Here is a 16,939-nt window from a genome sequence, read left to right on the forward strand (position 1 = left end):
ACACTGTTTGGACTATACCTTTTTTCTTTTTCCTTTTTTTCTTTTGTGGATCCTGGGAGCCGCATCTACTCCCCCCCAGCTGCAATGTGCTCCAAAGGCCAGGCCAGGCGCTCCCACAACACTGCAAACATGAGGCCTCCCTGCAGTGAAACCAGGCCCTGCAGACGTCCAGTCCACAGACGGGTCCAGCCCAGCGCAATGGAACCGTAAGAGAGCTTTTGTCTGGGCAGCGCCGCCAGATTAGCCTTTTGTGTGTTTTCACGTGTTGCTAATAAACATCTGTTGTGTACGTGCGTGAGCATGTTCATGTGCATCATCGCAAACTCAGGACTCTGTTTTCCCCCTGAGAACAGGAGGTTGAGATGATTTCAGTGGAGAACCGAGCCTCACGAGAACGTTCTTCCTCTTTTCCTCCTCTCTCTCTTTCTCCCTCCCTCTCCTTCATTAACCCTTTGCACTAGTGCCCCCGCTCGTATCCTGCCGCCATGTGTGTTAACTGATCGAGATCAGCTCTCCACACAACCACATTTAGCATCCAAACCGCTCACTTGTGCCGCCGTGATACATCCGTCTCGCCACCGGAGTTTGACGTCTCAACATGCATGTCTCAACATCCAGTTAAATTTTGGTGTGACAGTAATATTTGTGGCCCGGTGAGACCATGAGCTCAGAGCGTCCCCCGCGCATGCTCGCAACATCCGCAACTCACATTGCGGGTATTCGTAATTGAATTCAATATATCTGTGATCACATGATCCATACAAATGAATGGGGAAAGTGATGTCATTCTGACACAAAGGAAGGACATTGTTGATATCTGAAATGTTCATTTTGACTAGTAGGACGTGACTTGCAGATATCTGTATTGCATATCCAGACAGGCTATTAAATGCTAAAAGGGCTTGCCAAACCCTTCTGGGACTGGTTTTTTAATTGTGATTTATTTTTCATCATGTTTTTCTGGGGTGTTGTTCCCCAGTGTGTGTGTTATATCGCAGTCATTTTCTCTCTCTCTCTTTCCTTCTCTATGTACATCATTTTACTTCATGTTCATATATTTGTTTTTATAACTCCATCATGCCATTTATTAATCAGGCTATAGCATCTACCACATTGGTCTCCTGGAACGTCTGTGGGCTCAACTATACTACAAACCAAAGTTCCAAGAGAGTTTATTTCCCATGGCTGAGTTTCACAGACGGACCAGATGTCATGAAGAAGAAGAAAAAAGACGGTCTTTATGACATGTGGAGAATGAGGGATTGTTTTACCATAGTTCCTATATTTATGTAATTTGAGCCATACCATGTGTATTTTCACATGTTTATACGTTTCATTTTGTGCTGGTTTGTAGTTCTCACGGCATCCTGGTACTCTCGATAATAGTAACAATAATAAATCCCAATTCCAATAAGACAACCTGTGTCCATGGTTGTGAAGAAAGCTACATGGGCTTTTCAATAACTTTTATCACTAATAGCCACTGAACAAATGTCATGTACAGTATTTTTTGTAAGATGCCAACTGCACAGATAAATATCCATAATAGACTTAATTCATTCACAATAGCTTTATACCTTCAACACCAGCCAACCTCACCTGTGTCCTGACAACAACCTCACCTGTGTCCTGATAACAACCTCACCTGTGTCCTGACAACAACCTCACCTGTGTCCTGATAACAACCTCACCTGTGTCCTGACAACCTCACCTGTGTCCTGACAACAACATCACCTGTGTCCTGACAACAACCTCACCTGTGTCCTGATAACAACCTCACCTGTGTCCTCACAACAACCTCACCTGTGTCCTGACAACAACCTCACCTGTGTCCTGATAACAACCTCACCTGTGTCCTGACAACAACCTCATCTGTATCCTGACAACAACCTCACCTGTGTCCTGACAACAACCTCACCTGTGTCCTGATAACAACCTCACCTGTGTCCTGACAACAACCTCACCTGTGTCCTGACAACAACATCACCTGTGTCCTGACAACAACCTCACCTGTGTCCTGATAACAACCTCACCTGTGTCCTGACAACAACCTCACTTGTGTCCTGACAACAACCTCACCTGTATCCTGATAACAACCTCACCTGTATCCTGATAACAACCTCACCTGTGTCCTGATAACAACCTCACCTGTGTCCTGACAACAACCTCACCTGTGTCCTGACAACAACCTCACCTGTGTCCTGATAACAACCTCACCTCAAGGTCTGCTGGACTTCTCACCATCCCCACATCAAGCCTCAACATCATGGCTGCCTGAGCATTTTTCTGGTTTTTATTTCAGTGACTGCTTTTATCTCCTTAAGGTTTTTATTCTGGTTTATTTGTACATAATTTGATCTTATTCATTTTTTCTCTTTTACTTATCGGGGAATGGCAGAACACTGAGCACTTGTCTTGTTTTCCTTTGTCACTTGACAAAGTACCTGTCTCTCTGGTTTATTGTGTTTTTGTTTGTGTCCAAATGTGAACTCAATCTGCACGCAAGCTGGATAGGAATCCATTGTTCAAAGTGCACGCAGCTATTTTGGCCAGCAGAACATTTCAATCAAGAAAAATTCTCCAAACAATCAGATAGGGAGTGTCAGCACAGTCATCCTGCGACACCACCCTGTAATTACATTCATATCACCTAGATTAGTCATGATCTGTACACCACAAAGAGGAAGTGCTTTTTTAAAATGTCAGATAATTTGTCTTATTCAACCTGCTGAACTTCCTGATCAGAGCAGCCAAGATGGCTCTATATTTGTCGAGTCAAGTCCTTTATCCGTCACAGACAAATAATTAGACACAGTATACTGTACAGTGAAGGTTCTTTAGTTCCTGTTTCACACTGAAACAATTTTTAATAATAAGATTAAAAGAGTGAAGGTTTTAGCACACAATAATCACAACATTAATTCATTGACTGCCATTGACAGCCAATTCTTCTGCACTTTGGGGAAAGGAGAAGCGGTGTCCCTCGCCTCGCCTCGCCTCCCTCGGTGTCCCCTTATCTTAGCTACGGGGGATGTGTACCAGCGGCTCCTGGCGGAGTTTCCCAAACTGACAGTCCCCACCTTTTCAGCCGCCGTAGTCAAACACGGAGTGGAACATTATATCCCCACGGCTGGGCCGCCGGTGTTTGCTCGCCCCCGCCGACTGGATGCGGCAAAGCTGGCGATCGCTAAGGAGGAGTTTTTCCACTATGGAGAGACTGGGTATCGTGCGTCGCTCTGACAGCCCGTGGGCATCACCATTGCATATGGTCCCAAAATCTGATGGGAGTTGGAGGCCTTGTGGGGATTTTCAACGCCTTAATACGGTCAAGACACATGATCAGTACCCTGTTTCGCACATCCAAGACTTTTCTGTCCACCTGGCAGGGAAGGTAATGTTTCCCAAGGTGGATCTGGTGAGAGGCTACCACCAGGTACCAGTCCACCCGCAGGATGTAGCCAAAACTGCAGTGATCACACCTTTTGGACTATTTGAGTTTCTGCGGATGCCATTTGGTCTGAAAGGTGCAGCACAAACGTTCCAGCACTTGATGGACTCCGTGTTAAGGGGCTTATCTTTCCTGTTCGTCTATCTGGATGACATCCTGGTGGCCAGCGCCTCGCCCGCGGAGCACCTGCTACACCTGCGTCAGCTTTTTGAAAGACTGCAGGAGCATGGACTGATCGTGAACCCAGCTAAGTGTTGTTTTGGACTCTCAGAGATTGAGTTTCTGGGCCACCATGTGTCAGCACTGGGAGTGGTGCCTTTACTGGCTAAGGTGAAAGCAATCACTGCTTTTCCGCGCCCAAAGACCATCAGGGCACTGCAGGAGTTCCTGGGCATGGTGAACTTTTACAACCGCTTCCTCAGACATGCAGCTCAGCTGATGCGGCCGCTGTATGAAGCACTGAGGGGCGAAAGGGCCAAGCAGGACGTGGACTGGTCCGCAGAAAGGATCCTGGCTTTCGAAAAGGCCAAGGCTGCGCTCTCCAACACCGCCATGCTGGCCCACCCATCTCCCACGGCACCGGTAGCGCTCACCACCGATGCCTCGGACTACGCAGTGGGCGCAGTATGTGAACAATGGGTGGCTGGAGCCTGGCAGCCTCTGGCGTTTTTCAGTAAACAACTGCGCGACAACGAGAGGAAGTACAGCCCGTTTGACAGAGAACTTTTGGCTCTTTTCCTTGCCGTCTGCCATTTTAGGTTCCTGTTGGAAGGTCGGCGGTTTACTGCCTTTGTGGACCATTAGCCCCTCACCTTCGCCATGTCCAAGACCTCGGAGCCATGGTCTGGGCGGCAGCAGCGCCACCTCTCGGCCATTTCTGAGTTCACCACAGACATTCAGCATGTGACTGGAAAAAGCAATGCTGTGGCCGACTGCCTCTCCCAGGAACACGTGGACTCTATACACCTTGGGGTGGACTACACTGCCATGGCCAGCGACCAGCAGGCAGACTCCGACATCCAGGCCTTCAGGACAGCCGCCACAGGTCTACAGCTGCAGGATTTGCTGTTCCATGACGATGGTCCCACACTCCTCTGCGACGTGTCTACAGGTCGGCCCCGCCCCATGGTCCCTGCTGGCTGGAGACGGCAGGTTTTTGATGCTGTTCATGCCCTATCGCATCCAGGCGTGAGAGCATCAGTGAAGCTGGTGGGGGCAAAGTCTGTCTGGCCGGACCTCAAGAAGGACGTCAGGAGCTGGGCAGCCTCCTGTATGGCGTGTCAGCGGTCCAGGGTACAGCGTCACACCAAAGCCCCCCGAGAGCCGTTCCTGGTCCCGGAAAGGAGGTTTGACCATGTGCATCTAGACTTGGTGGGTCCGCTGCCTCCGTCCCAAGGCTTTACGCACCTCCTCACCATGGTGGACAGGACCACGAGGTGGCCAGAGGTGGTCCCGCTGGCTTCAACGACATCGGCAGAGGTGGCTCGCGCTTTCATAGCCACCTGGGTAGCATGGTTTCACGCCATTGGACGTCACTTCGGACAGAGGCTCCCAGTTCACGTCTGAGCTGTGGACAGAGGTGGCTAAATGCCTGGGAGTGCAGCTGCACAGGACAACGGCGTTCAACCCACAGGCCAATGGACTTTGTGAGCATTTCCATCGCACGAAGAAGGCCGCTCTCCGAGCCACACTCACAGACAGCAACTGGGTTGACCGACTGCCATGGGTCATGTTGGGCCTGCATTCGGCTCCGAAGAAAGATCTCCAGTCATCGTCTGCGGAGCTGGTGTTGGGGCAGCCACTATGGGTCCCCGGAGAGTTCCTGCCAGAGCCATCCGAACCCTGGGGGGTCACAGCGGGGCGACCAAGGTTCAACGGGGCAGACCACACCTTCGACCCGGTCCCAATTCATCACTGCCTTCAGGAGTGTAAACCGTAGTAGGTTCAGTGGTGGTTGTAGGTGGTTCAGTGGTGGTTGTAGGTGGTTCAGTGGTGGTTGTAGGTGGTTCAGTGGTGGTTGTAGGTGGTTCAGCGGTGGTTGTAGTTGGCTCAGGGGTGGTTGTAGGTGGTTCAGTGGTGGTTGCAGTTGGTTCAGCGGTGGTTGTAGTTGGCTCAGGGGTGGTTGTAGGTGGTTCAGCGGTGGTTGTAGTTGGCTCAGGGGTGGTTGTAGGTGGTTCAGTGGTGGTTGTAGTTGGCTCAGGGGTGGTTGTGGTTATTGCTGTGCAGATCAGTCCTGAAGGAATTAAACCTCCATCGATGAAAGGCAGCTCTCGCAGATCACCGGCAATGTTGCACACGTTTGGACTTCCACAGCCACCGACAATGATCGTTTTTCCACCGACCACAGCTGTGGACGAAAAGTTTCAGTTTTGGGGTCAAATCATTTCTTCATTTGTCTGGACCGGTGAATATAAACTGATCCAAAGTATGTGAGAGTCCCTTTTATCAGTAGACATTGATTGCTTTATTGCATTTATATTATTCTATCCTTCCAAATCTGTTTTGCAGACGCAGACCTGACTGGGTGGAGTACTCTGATTCTGAATACAAGACAACCTCACTTTTTCAAACCTATTATCCAGTAAAAAAAACACAACTACCGTTTATATTGGGACAAATATGATAATTACTTTTTGGAGGTTTTTAATTATTGTTATTAAATGTTGTGTATAATGGAATAATCACCATATGAGTTAAATCTCCTTTAGTCATTATAAACTTTTATTTTTATGTTTATTTTAAGCTATCTCTTTCTTTGGCCTCTTTATGTATCGTGAGTGTATCATTGAGGAGATGTGACTGCGTCAGAACATTAATTACAGGGTGGTGGTTTCTTCATTCTCACAGGGCGTCTGCACAGACACTCCCTATCTGATTGTCTGGAGAATTTTTATGAGTGTTGGGCCCTGTGAATCCATTTTCTCTCCCAAGCAGTTCTTCCCCAAGACAACAGGCTGCAAAGACAATGGGGAAACAATAGAACAGCGAAGGGGGGGGGGGGGGGGGGGGGGGGGGGACGACAGCAAACCTGAGAGAGCTGCAAGCCCCAGGTTGGAAAAGCCTCATCATTGGTCGAACCCGACCTGGACACACCGGGTATCCCAAATACAACTTGGTCCAACTCAGCTCTCAGCCAACTGCTCCCCCGCTTCTCACCTCGGTGTCCAAGTAGAGAACATCGGGTCAAGAGAGCACACACAAAGTGATCCACAAGAATCAAACCACAGTTCTGTCCGCTGGCGAGCAGAACACACTGTTTGGACTATACTTTTTTCTTTTTCCTTTTTTTCTTTTGTGGATCCTGGGAGCCGCATCTACTCCCCCCCAGCTGCAATGTGCTCCAAAGGCCAGGCCAGGCGCTCCCACAACACTGCAAACATGAGGCCTCCCTGCAGTGAAACCAGGCCCTGCAGACGTCCAGTCCACAGACGGGTCCAGCCCAGCGCAATGGAACCGTAAGAGAGCTTTTGTCTGGGCAGCGCCGCCAGATTAGCCTTTTGTGTGTTTTCACGTGTCGCTAATAAACATCTGTTTTGTACGTGCGTGAGCATGTTCATGTGCATCATCGCAAACTCAGGACTCTGTTTTCCCCCTGAGAACAGGAGGTCTGAGATGATTTCAGTGGAGAACCGAGCCTCACGAGAACGTTCTTCCTCTTTTCCTCCTCTCTCTCTTTCTCCCTCCCTCTCCTTCATTAACCCTGTGCACTAGTGCCCCCGCTCGTATCCTGCCGCCATGTGTGTTAACTGATCGAGATCAGCTCTCCACACAACCACATTTAGCATCCAAACCGCTCACTTGTGCCGCCGTGATACATCCGTCTCGCCACCGGAGTTTGACGTCTCAACATGCATGTCTCAACATCCAGTTAAATTTTGGTGTTACAGTAATATTTCTGGCCCGGTGAGACCATGAGCTCAGAGCGTCCCCCGCGCATGCTCGCAACATCCGCAACTCACATTGCGGGTATTCGTAATTGAATTCAGTATATCTGTGATCACATGATCCATACAAATGAATGGGGAAAGTGATGTCATTCTGACACAAAGGAAGGACATTGTTGATATCTGAAATGTTCATTTTGACTAGTAGGACGTGACTTGCAGATATCTGTATTGCATATCCAGACAGGCTAAAAGGGCTTGCCAAACCCTTCTGGGACTGGTTTTTTAATTGTGATTTATTTTTCATCATGTTTTTCTGGGGTGTTGTTCCCCAGTGTGTGTGTTATATCGCAGTCATTTTCTCTCTCTCTCTTTCCTTCTCTATGTACATCATTTTACTTCATGTTCATATATTTGTTTTTATAACTCCATCATGCCATTTATTAATCAGGCTATAGCATCTACCACATTGGTCTCCTGGAACGTCTGTGGGCTCAACTATACTACAAACCAAAGATCTAAGAGAGTTTATTTCCCATGGCTGAGTTTCACAGACGGACCAGGGGCCTCATTTATAAAACTGTGCGTAGGATTGATGTCAAAATTGGCGTACGCACGAAACACAGAAAGTGCTTACGCACAAAAATATCCTGATTTATAAAACAGTGCGCACGCACGTCCTACGCCGATTTCCCTTTATAAATCACAATCCACTCTAAATGTGGCGCACCTGTGTGCGGGTCACACCACGCCCATATTTGCCTATAAATATTCAGAGAAACGCCTCTCATGAATATTGATTCATGACTGAAAGCATGCCGAAAGCAGAAAGAAAAGCCAAGAAACGCAATTTCACCCAGTGTGAGGTGGAAGTTCTGGTCGGGGAGGTGGAGAAGAGGAAGGCGATATTATTTGGTGGACACAGTGTTGGGGTCACCAACGCCAAAAAGGCTCTAGAGTGGCAGCATGTGGCGGATGGTGTCAATGCTGTGGCCTCAGAAGGTCGGAGGGTGGCTGACGTGAAAAAAAGTGGTCAGACATCAAAGTAGACACAAAAAAGCGCCTGGCGTCACACTGGCAGAGCGTCTGTGCCACGGGGGGGGAACGGGCCACCCGGAGCTCACCCCGCTGGAGGACAAGCTGGCGGGGGTCATCGGGGAATCCCTCCTGAGTGGAGTGGTGACGGAGGTGGAGGGGGACACCGCCACCTGCCCTTCAGGAGCCCGATGGTGCGCTCCACAATACTGCGCGCCTGGCTGTGGCGCAGATTCTAGGTCCTCCCCTCTGCGCCTTGTGGGTGAGGAAAAGGGGTGAGCAGCCACCGCTTGAGGGTTAGGGTTCTCCACTGTCGCCTGCAAGGTCGACACAGTCGTGAACGCTGTATGAAGCACTGAGGGGCGAAAGGGCCAAGCAGGACGTGGACTGGTCCGCAGAAAGGATCCTGGCTTTCGAAAAGGCCAAGGCTGCGCTCTCCAACACCGCCATGCTGGCCCACCCATCTCCCACGGCACCGGTAGCGCTCACCACCGATGCCTCGGACTACGCAGTGGGCGCAGTATGTGAACAATGTGTGGCTGGAGCCTGGCAGCCTCTGGCGTTTTTCAGTAAACAACTGCGCGACAACGAGAGGAAGTACAGCACGTTTGACAGAGAACTTTTGGCTCTTTTCCTTGCCGTCTGCCATTTTAGGTTCCTGTTGGAAGGTCGGCGGTTTACTGCCTTTGTGGACCATTAGCCCCTCACCTTCGCCATGTCCAAGACCTCGGAGCCATGGTCTGGGCGGCAGCAGCGCCACCTCTCGGCCATTTCTGAGTTCACCACAGACATTCAGCATGTGACTGGAAAAAGCAATGCTGTGGCCGACTGCCTCTCCCAGGAACACGTGGACTCTATACACCTTGGGGTGGACTACACTGCCATGGCCAGCGACCAGCAGGCAGACTCCGACATCCAGGCCTTCAGGACAGCCGCCACAGGTCTACAGCTGCAGGATTTGCTGTTCCATGACGATGGTCCCACACTCCTCTGCGACGTGTCTACAGGTCGGCCCCGCCCCATGGTCCCTGCTGGCTGGAGACGGCAGGTTTTTGATGCTGTTCATGCCCTATCGCATCCAGGCGTGAGAGCATCAGTGAAGCTGGTGGGGGCAAAGTCTGTCTGGCCGGACCTCAAGAAGGACGTCAGGAGCTGGGCAGCCTCCTGTATGGCGTGTCAGCGGTCCAGGGTACAGCGTCACACCAAAGCCCCCCGAGAGCCGTTCCTGGTCCCGGAAAGGAGGTTTGACCATGTGCATCTAGACTTGGTGGGTCCGCTGCCTCCGTCCCAAGGCTTTACGCACCTCCTCACCATGGTGGACAGGACCACGAGGTGGCCAGAGGTGGTCCCGCTGGCTTCAACGACATCGGCAGAGGTGGCTCGCGCTTTCATAGCCACCTGGGTAGCATGGTTTCACGCCATTGGACGTCACTTCGGACAGAGGCTCCCAGTTCACGTCTGAGCTGTGGACAGAGGTGGCTAAATGCCTGGGAGTGCAGCTGCACAGGACAACGGCGTTCAACCCACAGGCCAATGGACTTTGTGAGCATTTCCATCGCACGAAGAAGGCCGCTCTCCGAGCCACACTCACAGACAGCAACTGGGTTGACCGACTGCCATGGGTCATGTTGGGCCTGCGTTCGGCTCCGAAGGAAGATCTCCAGTCATCGTCTGCGGAGCTGGTGTTGGGGCAGCCACTATGGGTCCCCGGAGAGTTCCTGCCAGAGCCATCGGAACCCTGGGGGGTCACAGCGGGGCGACCAAGGTTCAACGGGGCAGACCACACCTTCGACCCGGTCCCAATTCATCACTGCCTTCAGGAGTGTAAACCGTAGTAGGTTCAGTGGTGGTTGTAGGTGGTTCAGTGGTGGTTGTAGGTGGTTCAGTGGTGGTTGTAGGTGGTTCAGTGGTGGTTGTAGGTGGTTCAGCGGTGGTTGTAGTTGGCTCAGGGGTGGTTGTAGGTGGTTCAGTGGTGGGTGCAGTTGGTTCAGCGGTGGTTGTAGTTGGCTCAGGGGTGGTTGTAGGTGGTTCAGCGGTGGTTGTAGTTGGCTCAGGGGTGGTTGTAGGTGGTTCAGTGGTGGTTGTAGTTGGCTCAGGGGTGGTTGTGGTTATTGCTGTGCAGATCAGTCCTGAAGGAATTAAACCTCCATCGATGAAAGGCAGCTCTCGCAGATCACCGGCAATGTTGCACACGTTTGGACTTCCACAGCCACCGACAATGATCGTTTTTCCACCGACCACAGCTGTGGACGAAAAGTTTCAGTTTTGGGGTCAAATCATTTCTTCATTTGTCTGGACCGGTGAATATAAACTGATCCAAAGTATGGGAGAGTCCCTTTTATCAGTAGACATTGATTGCTTTATTGCATTTATATTTTTCTATCCTTCCAAATCTGTTTTGCAGACGCAGACCTGACTGGGTGCAGTACTCTGATTCTGAATACAAGACAAGCTCACTTTTTCAAACCTATTATCCAGTAAAAAAAACACAACTACCGTTTATATTGGGACAAATATGATAATTACTTTTTGGAGGTTTTTAATTATTGTTATTAAATGTTGTGTATAATGGAATAATCACCATATGAGTTAAATCTCCTTTAGTCATTATAAACTTTCATGAGGCCTCCCTGCAGTGAAACCAGGCCCTGCAGACGTCCAGTCCACAGACGGGTCCAGCCCAGCGCAATGGAACCGTAAGAGAGCTTTTGTCTGGGCAGCGCTGCCAGATTAGCCTTTTGTGTGTTTTCACGTGTCGCTAATAAACATCTGTTTTGTACGTGCGTGAGCATGTTCATGTGCATCATCGCAAACTCAGGACTCTGTTTTCCCCCTGAGAACAGGAGGTTGAGATGATTTCAGTGGAGAACCGAGCCTCACGAGAACGTTCTTCCTCTTTTCCTCCTCTCTCTCTTTCTCCCTCCCTCTCCTTCATTAACCCTGTGCACTAGTGCCCCCGCTCGTATCCTGCCGCCATGTGTGTTAACTGATCGAGATCAGCTCTCCACACAACCACATTTAGCATCCAAACCGCTCACTTGTGCCGCCGTGATACATCCGTCTCGCCACCGGAGTTTGACGTCTCAACATGCATGTCTCAACATCCAGTTAAATTTTGGTGTGACAGTAATATTTGTGGCCCGGTGAGACCATGAGCTCAGAGCGTCCCCCGCGCATGCTCGCAACATCCGCAACTCACATTGCGGGTATTCGTAATTGAATTCAGTATATCTGTGATCACATGATCCATACAAATGAATGGGGAAAGTGATGTCATTCTGACACAAAGGAAGGACATTGTTGATATCTGAAATGTTCATTTTGACTAGTAGGACGTGACTTGCAGATATCTGTATTGCATATCCAGACAGGCTATTAAATGCTAAAAGGGCTTGCCAAACCCTTCTGGGACTGGTTTTTTAATTGTGATTTATTTTTCATCATGTTTTTCTGGGGTGTTGTTCCCCAGTGTGTGTGTTATATCGCAGGCCTTTTTTCTCTCTCTCTCTTTCCCATCTCTATGTACATCATTTTACTTCATGTTCATATATTTGTTTTTATAACTCCATCATGCCATTTATTATCCCCCGCCGTAGCCGATAGGCCCCGAAGGGGGATCTTGAAACAGTCTCCGTACGTCCGTACGTCCGTCCGTTCGAACGTTTCTACCTATATCTCGGCAACCCCTGGGCCCACAGTGACCAAACTTCACATGTGGATACATCTCAGAGGGGGAAGGGACACTATGGTGACCTTGACCTAATTTGCATATTAAGTAGGTCACAGGGTCACAAAGTGCTTAAAAACACATTTTGGGCTCTGGAGGCCTAGGTTTTTGAGCTAGGGCTCTGAAATTGTATACACACCTACTAGTACTCTGGGGACACCCTCCAGCATACCAAGTGACCTGACCTTGACCTTGACCTTGAAGATTGGTAGGGTCTGAAGTTTGCTCGTCATGGTTGCAAAATTACGGAGCCCCTCTGGTGACATTGGTGGAAAAAAAAATTATTGCTTGATAAGTCGTGGCCACGAGTTATTAAACTGCCGCCAAGTGAGCTGGCACTCAATTTTACCTGCGCCAAAACGGAATCCTTCATAGATTTACACCCAATTCCACTTCAGTGCAATACTAGGCATACTCCTTTGTTACTACAAGAAATATGAAAGAATATTACTGTAGGAATTTGGAGAAAAGTACTCTTAAACTTGGAGCAAATTAACGAAAATAATGATTTCTCACACCTGTTTTCAAAGATTCTTCATAGGTTTATGCCTGATTTCACTTCAGTGCAATACTAGATATAGTCCTTTACCAGTACCAGTAAGATCAAAGAATATTACTGTTGAGATTAGGAGAAAAGTAATGTCAAACTTGGATCTGTTGGTCAAAAATAATGGTCTTGCCTTCATTAATTTGTTCCAATTTTAAAAGTACTTTTCTCCAAATTCCTACAGTGATTTTCTTTGATGCTGCTTGTAGTAGTAAAGGAGTGTGTCTAGTACTGTCTGAAGTGGAATCAGGCATAAACCTATTAAGGATTCCATTTTATTGCAGTTTGAAAATAGATGAGACCATCATTTTCGATCAACACATCCAAGTTTAAGAGCACTTTTCTCCAAATTTCTATAGTAATATTCTTTCATATTTCTTGTAGTAACAAAGGAGTATGCCTAGTATTGCGCTGAAGTGAAATTGGGTGTAAACCTATGAAGGATTCCGTTTTATTGCATTTTGAAATCAGACCATCTGTCTTTCTGTCAGCATTGCGGCCGTACGCTGACCTGTGTTTTACCGTAAAGGCGTTAATAAAAGCGCAGTTCAAATTGAGTGCCGGCTCACTTGTCGGCAGTTTAATAACGCGTGGCCACGACTTATTTATCTCGTTCCCACGCCTTAATAACGCGTGGCCACGCGATTAAGCAATAATTTTTTTTTCACCAATGTCACCAGAGGGGCTCCGTAAAAAAATACATGTATTTTCATATAAACATTTCTCCTCATTTCTCAGCAGTTCCTGGCCCACAGTCACCAAACTTCACACATGGACACTCCACCTGGGGAGAAGGGGCACCATGGTGACCGTGACCTAATTTGCATATCAGGTCACAGGGTCACTAAGTGCATAAAAACACCTTTTGGGCTCTGGAGACGTATTTTGACATAGCTTATGAAGAACACCTTTCAGATTCTACATAATGATCTACTAGGACCCATGAAACACCCTCTAGTGTACCAAGTGTGCTGCCTCAGAGCTGGCTTTGTGAGAAAATATAAAGCCCTCCGGCGGGGGATTAGCCGAGCAACGGCCTTCTTGTTAATCAGGCTATAGCATCTACCACATTGGTCTCTTGGAACGTCTGTGGGCTCAACTATACTACAAACCAAAGTTCCAAGAGAGTTTATTTCCCATGGCTGAGTTTCACAGACGGACCAGGGGCCTCATTTATAAAACTGTGCGTAGGATTGATGTCAAAATTGGCGTACGCACGAAACACAGAAAGTGCTTACGCACAAAAATATCCCGATTTATAAAACAGTGCGCACGCACGTCCTACGCCGATTTCCCTTTATAAATCACAATCCACTCTAAATGTGGCGCACCTGTGTGCGGGTCACACCACGCCCATATTGGCCTATAAATATTCAGAGAAACGCCTCTCATGAATATTGATTCATGACTGAAAGCATGCCGAAAGCAGAAAGAAAAGCCAAGAAACGCAATTTCACCCAGTGTGAGGTGGAAGTTCTGGTCGGGGAGGTGGAGAAGAGGAAGGCGATATTATTTGGTGGACACAGTGTTGGGATCACCAACGCCAAAAAGGCTCTAGAGTGGCAGCATGTGGCGGATGGTGTCAATGCTGTGGCCTCAGAAGGTCGGAGTGTGGCTGACGTGAAAAAAAGTGGTCAGACATCAAAGTAGACACAAAAAAGCGCCTGGCGTCACACTGGCAGAGCGTCTGTGCCACGGGGGGGGAACGGGCCACCCGGAGCTCACCCCGCTGGAGGACAAGCTGGCGGGGGTCATCGGGGAATCCCTCCTGAGTGGAGTGGTGACGGAGGTGGAGGGGGACACCGCCACCTGCCCTTCAGGAGCCCGATGGTGCGCTCCACAATACTGCGCGCCTGGCTGAGGCGCAGATTCTAGGTCCTCTCCTCTGCGCCTTGTGGGACCTGCAAGGTCGTGAACGGGTTAAACACTAGTACAAAATTGCAAGTCTCAGGATTTCCACATTAATTATCCGTACCTAGAAGCCACCCATCACGTACAGCGCCGGCTCCAGTCTGCGCCCAACACTGCTATATGAGCTATATGATATAGGATATTACACTGCATTCATATCAGTGTAAACATAATTTACCATACTGTTGACTTACTATTGTCTTAATCATATGTTTCCTGTGTGCACTCCAGGGAGTATGTTTGTTTATTCATTGTAGACATTTAAGTTTTTACTATCCACTTCTTGCAAATAAACTGTCCATATATGAGGTCATATAACTATTTATTTTACACGATCAGTTTCACACAGTTTCTCCCGTTTCTTTCTTCTGCCATCAGTGGCGCAGTTTCTCCTTCCCCCAGTTATGTGCGTACGCATGGGTCAGAGTTGGCGTGGAGGACCGCACATTTTCCCTTCAAGTTCTCTTTTTATAAATCCCACGGTTTGCGTAGAGAGTGGCGTACGCATTCTTTTGTGCGTACGCAACGTTTATAAATGAGGCCCCAGATGTCATGAAGAAGAAGAAAAAAGACGGTCTTTATGACATGTGGAGAATGAGGGATTGTTTTATCATAGTTCCTATATTTATGTAATTTGAGCCATACCATGTGTATTTTCACATGTTTATACGTTTCATTTTGTGCTGGTTTGTAGTTCTCACGGCATCCTGGTACTCTCGATAATAGTAACAATAATAAATCCCCATTCCAATAAGACAACCTGTGTCCATGGTTGTGAAGAAAGCTACATGGGCTTTTCAATAACTTTTATCACTAATAGCCACTGAACAAATGTCATGTACAGTATTTTTTGTAAGATGCCAACTGCACAGATAAATATCCATAATAGACTTTATTCATTCACAATAGCGTTATACCTTCAACACCAGCCAACCTCACCTGTGTCCTGACAACAACCTCACCTGTGTCCTGATAACAACCTCACCTGTGTCCTGACAACAACCTCACCTGTGTCCTGACAACAACCTCACCTGTGTCCTGACAACAACCTCACCTGTGTCCTGACAACAACCTCACCTGTGTCCTGACAACAACCTCACTTGTGTCCTGACAACAACCTCACTTGTGTCCTGACAACAACCTCACCTGTGTCCTGATAACAACCTCACCTGTGTCCTGACAACAACATCACCTGTGTCCTGACAACAACCTCACTTGTGTCCTGACAACAACCTCACCTGTGTCCTGATAACAACCTCACTTGTGTCCTGACAACAACCTCACCTGTGTCCTGACAACAACCTCACCTGTGTCCTGACAACAACCTCACTTGTGTCCTGACAACAACCTCACCTGTGTCCTGAGAACAACCTCATCTGTGTCCTGACAACAACCTCACCTGTGTCCTGACAACAACCTCACTTGTGTCCTGACAACAACCTCACCTGTGTCCTGATAACAACCTCACTTGTGTCCTGACAACAACCTCACCTGTGTCCTGACAACAACCTCACCTGTGTCCTGACAACAACCTCACCTGTGTCCTGACAACAACCTCACCTGTGTCCTGACAACAACCTCATCTGTGTCCTGACAACAACCTCACCTGTGTCCTGACAACAACCTCACTTGTGTCCTGACAACAACCTCACCTGTGTCCTGAGAACAACCTCATCTGTGTCCTGACAACAACCTCACCTGTGTCCTGACAACAACCTCACTTGTGTCCTGACAACAACCTCACCTGTGTCCTGACAACAACCTCACTTGTGTCCTGACAACAACCTTACCTATGTCCTGATAACAACCTCATCTGTGTCCTGACAACAACCTCACTTGTGTCCTGACAACAACCTCACCTGTGTCCTGAGAACAACCTCATCTGTGTCCTGACAACAACCTCACCTGTGTCCTGACAACAACCTCACCTGTGTCCTGACAACAACATCACCTGTGTCCTGACAACAACCTCACTTGTGTCCTGATAACAACCTCACCTGTGTCCTGACAACAACCTCACCTGTGTCCTGAGAACAACCTCATCTGTGTCCTGACAACAACCTCACCTGTGTCCTGACAACAACATCACCTGTGTCCTGACAACAACCTCACTTGTGTCCTGACAACAACCTTACCTGTGTCCTGATAACAACCTCATCTGTGTCCTGACAACAACCTCACTTGTGTCCTGACAACAACCTCACCTGTGTCCTGAGAACAACCTCATCTGTGTCCTGACAACAACCTCACCTGTGTCCTGACAACAACATCACCTGTGTCCTGACAACAACCTCACTTGTGTCCTGATAACAACCTCACCTGTGTCCTGACAACAACCTCACCTGTGTCCTGAGAACAACCTCATCTGTGTCCTGACAACAACCTCA

Source organism: Blennius ocellaris (genome assembly GCF_963422515.1).
Source record: "Blennius ocellaris genome assembly, chromosome: 15".
In the NCBI taxonomy this organism is placed as follows: Eukaryota; Metazoa; Chordata; class Actinopteri; order Blenniiformes; family Blenniidae; genus Blennius; species Blennius ocellaris.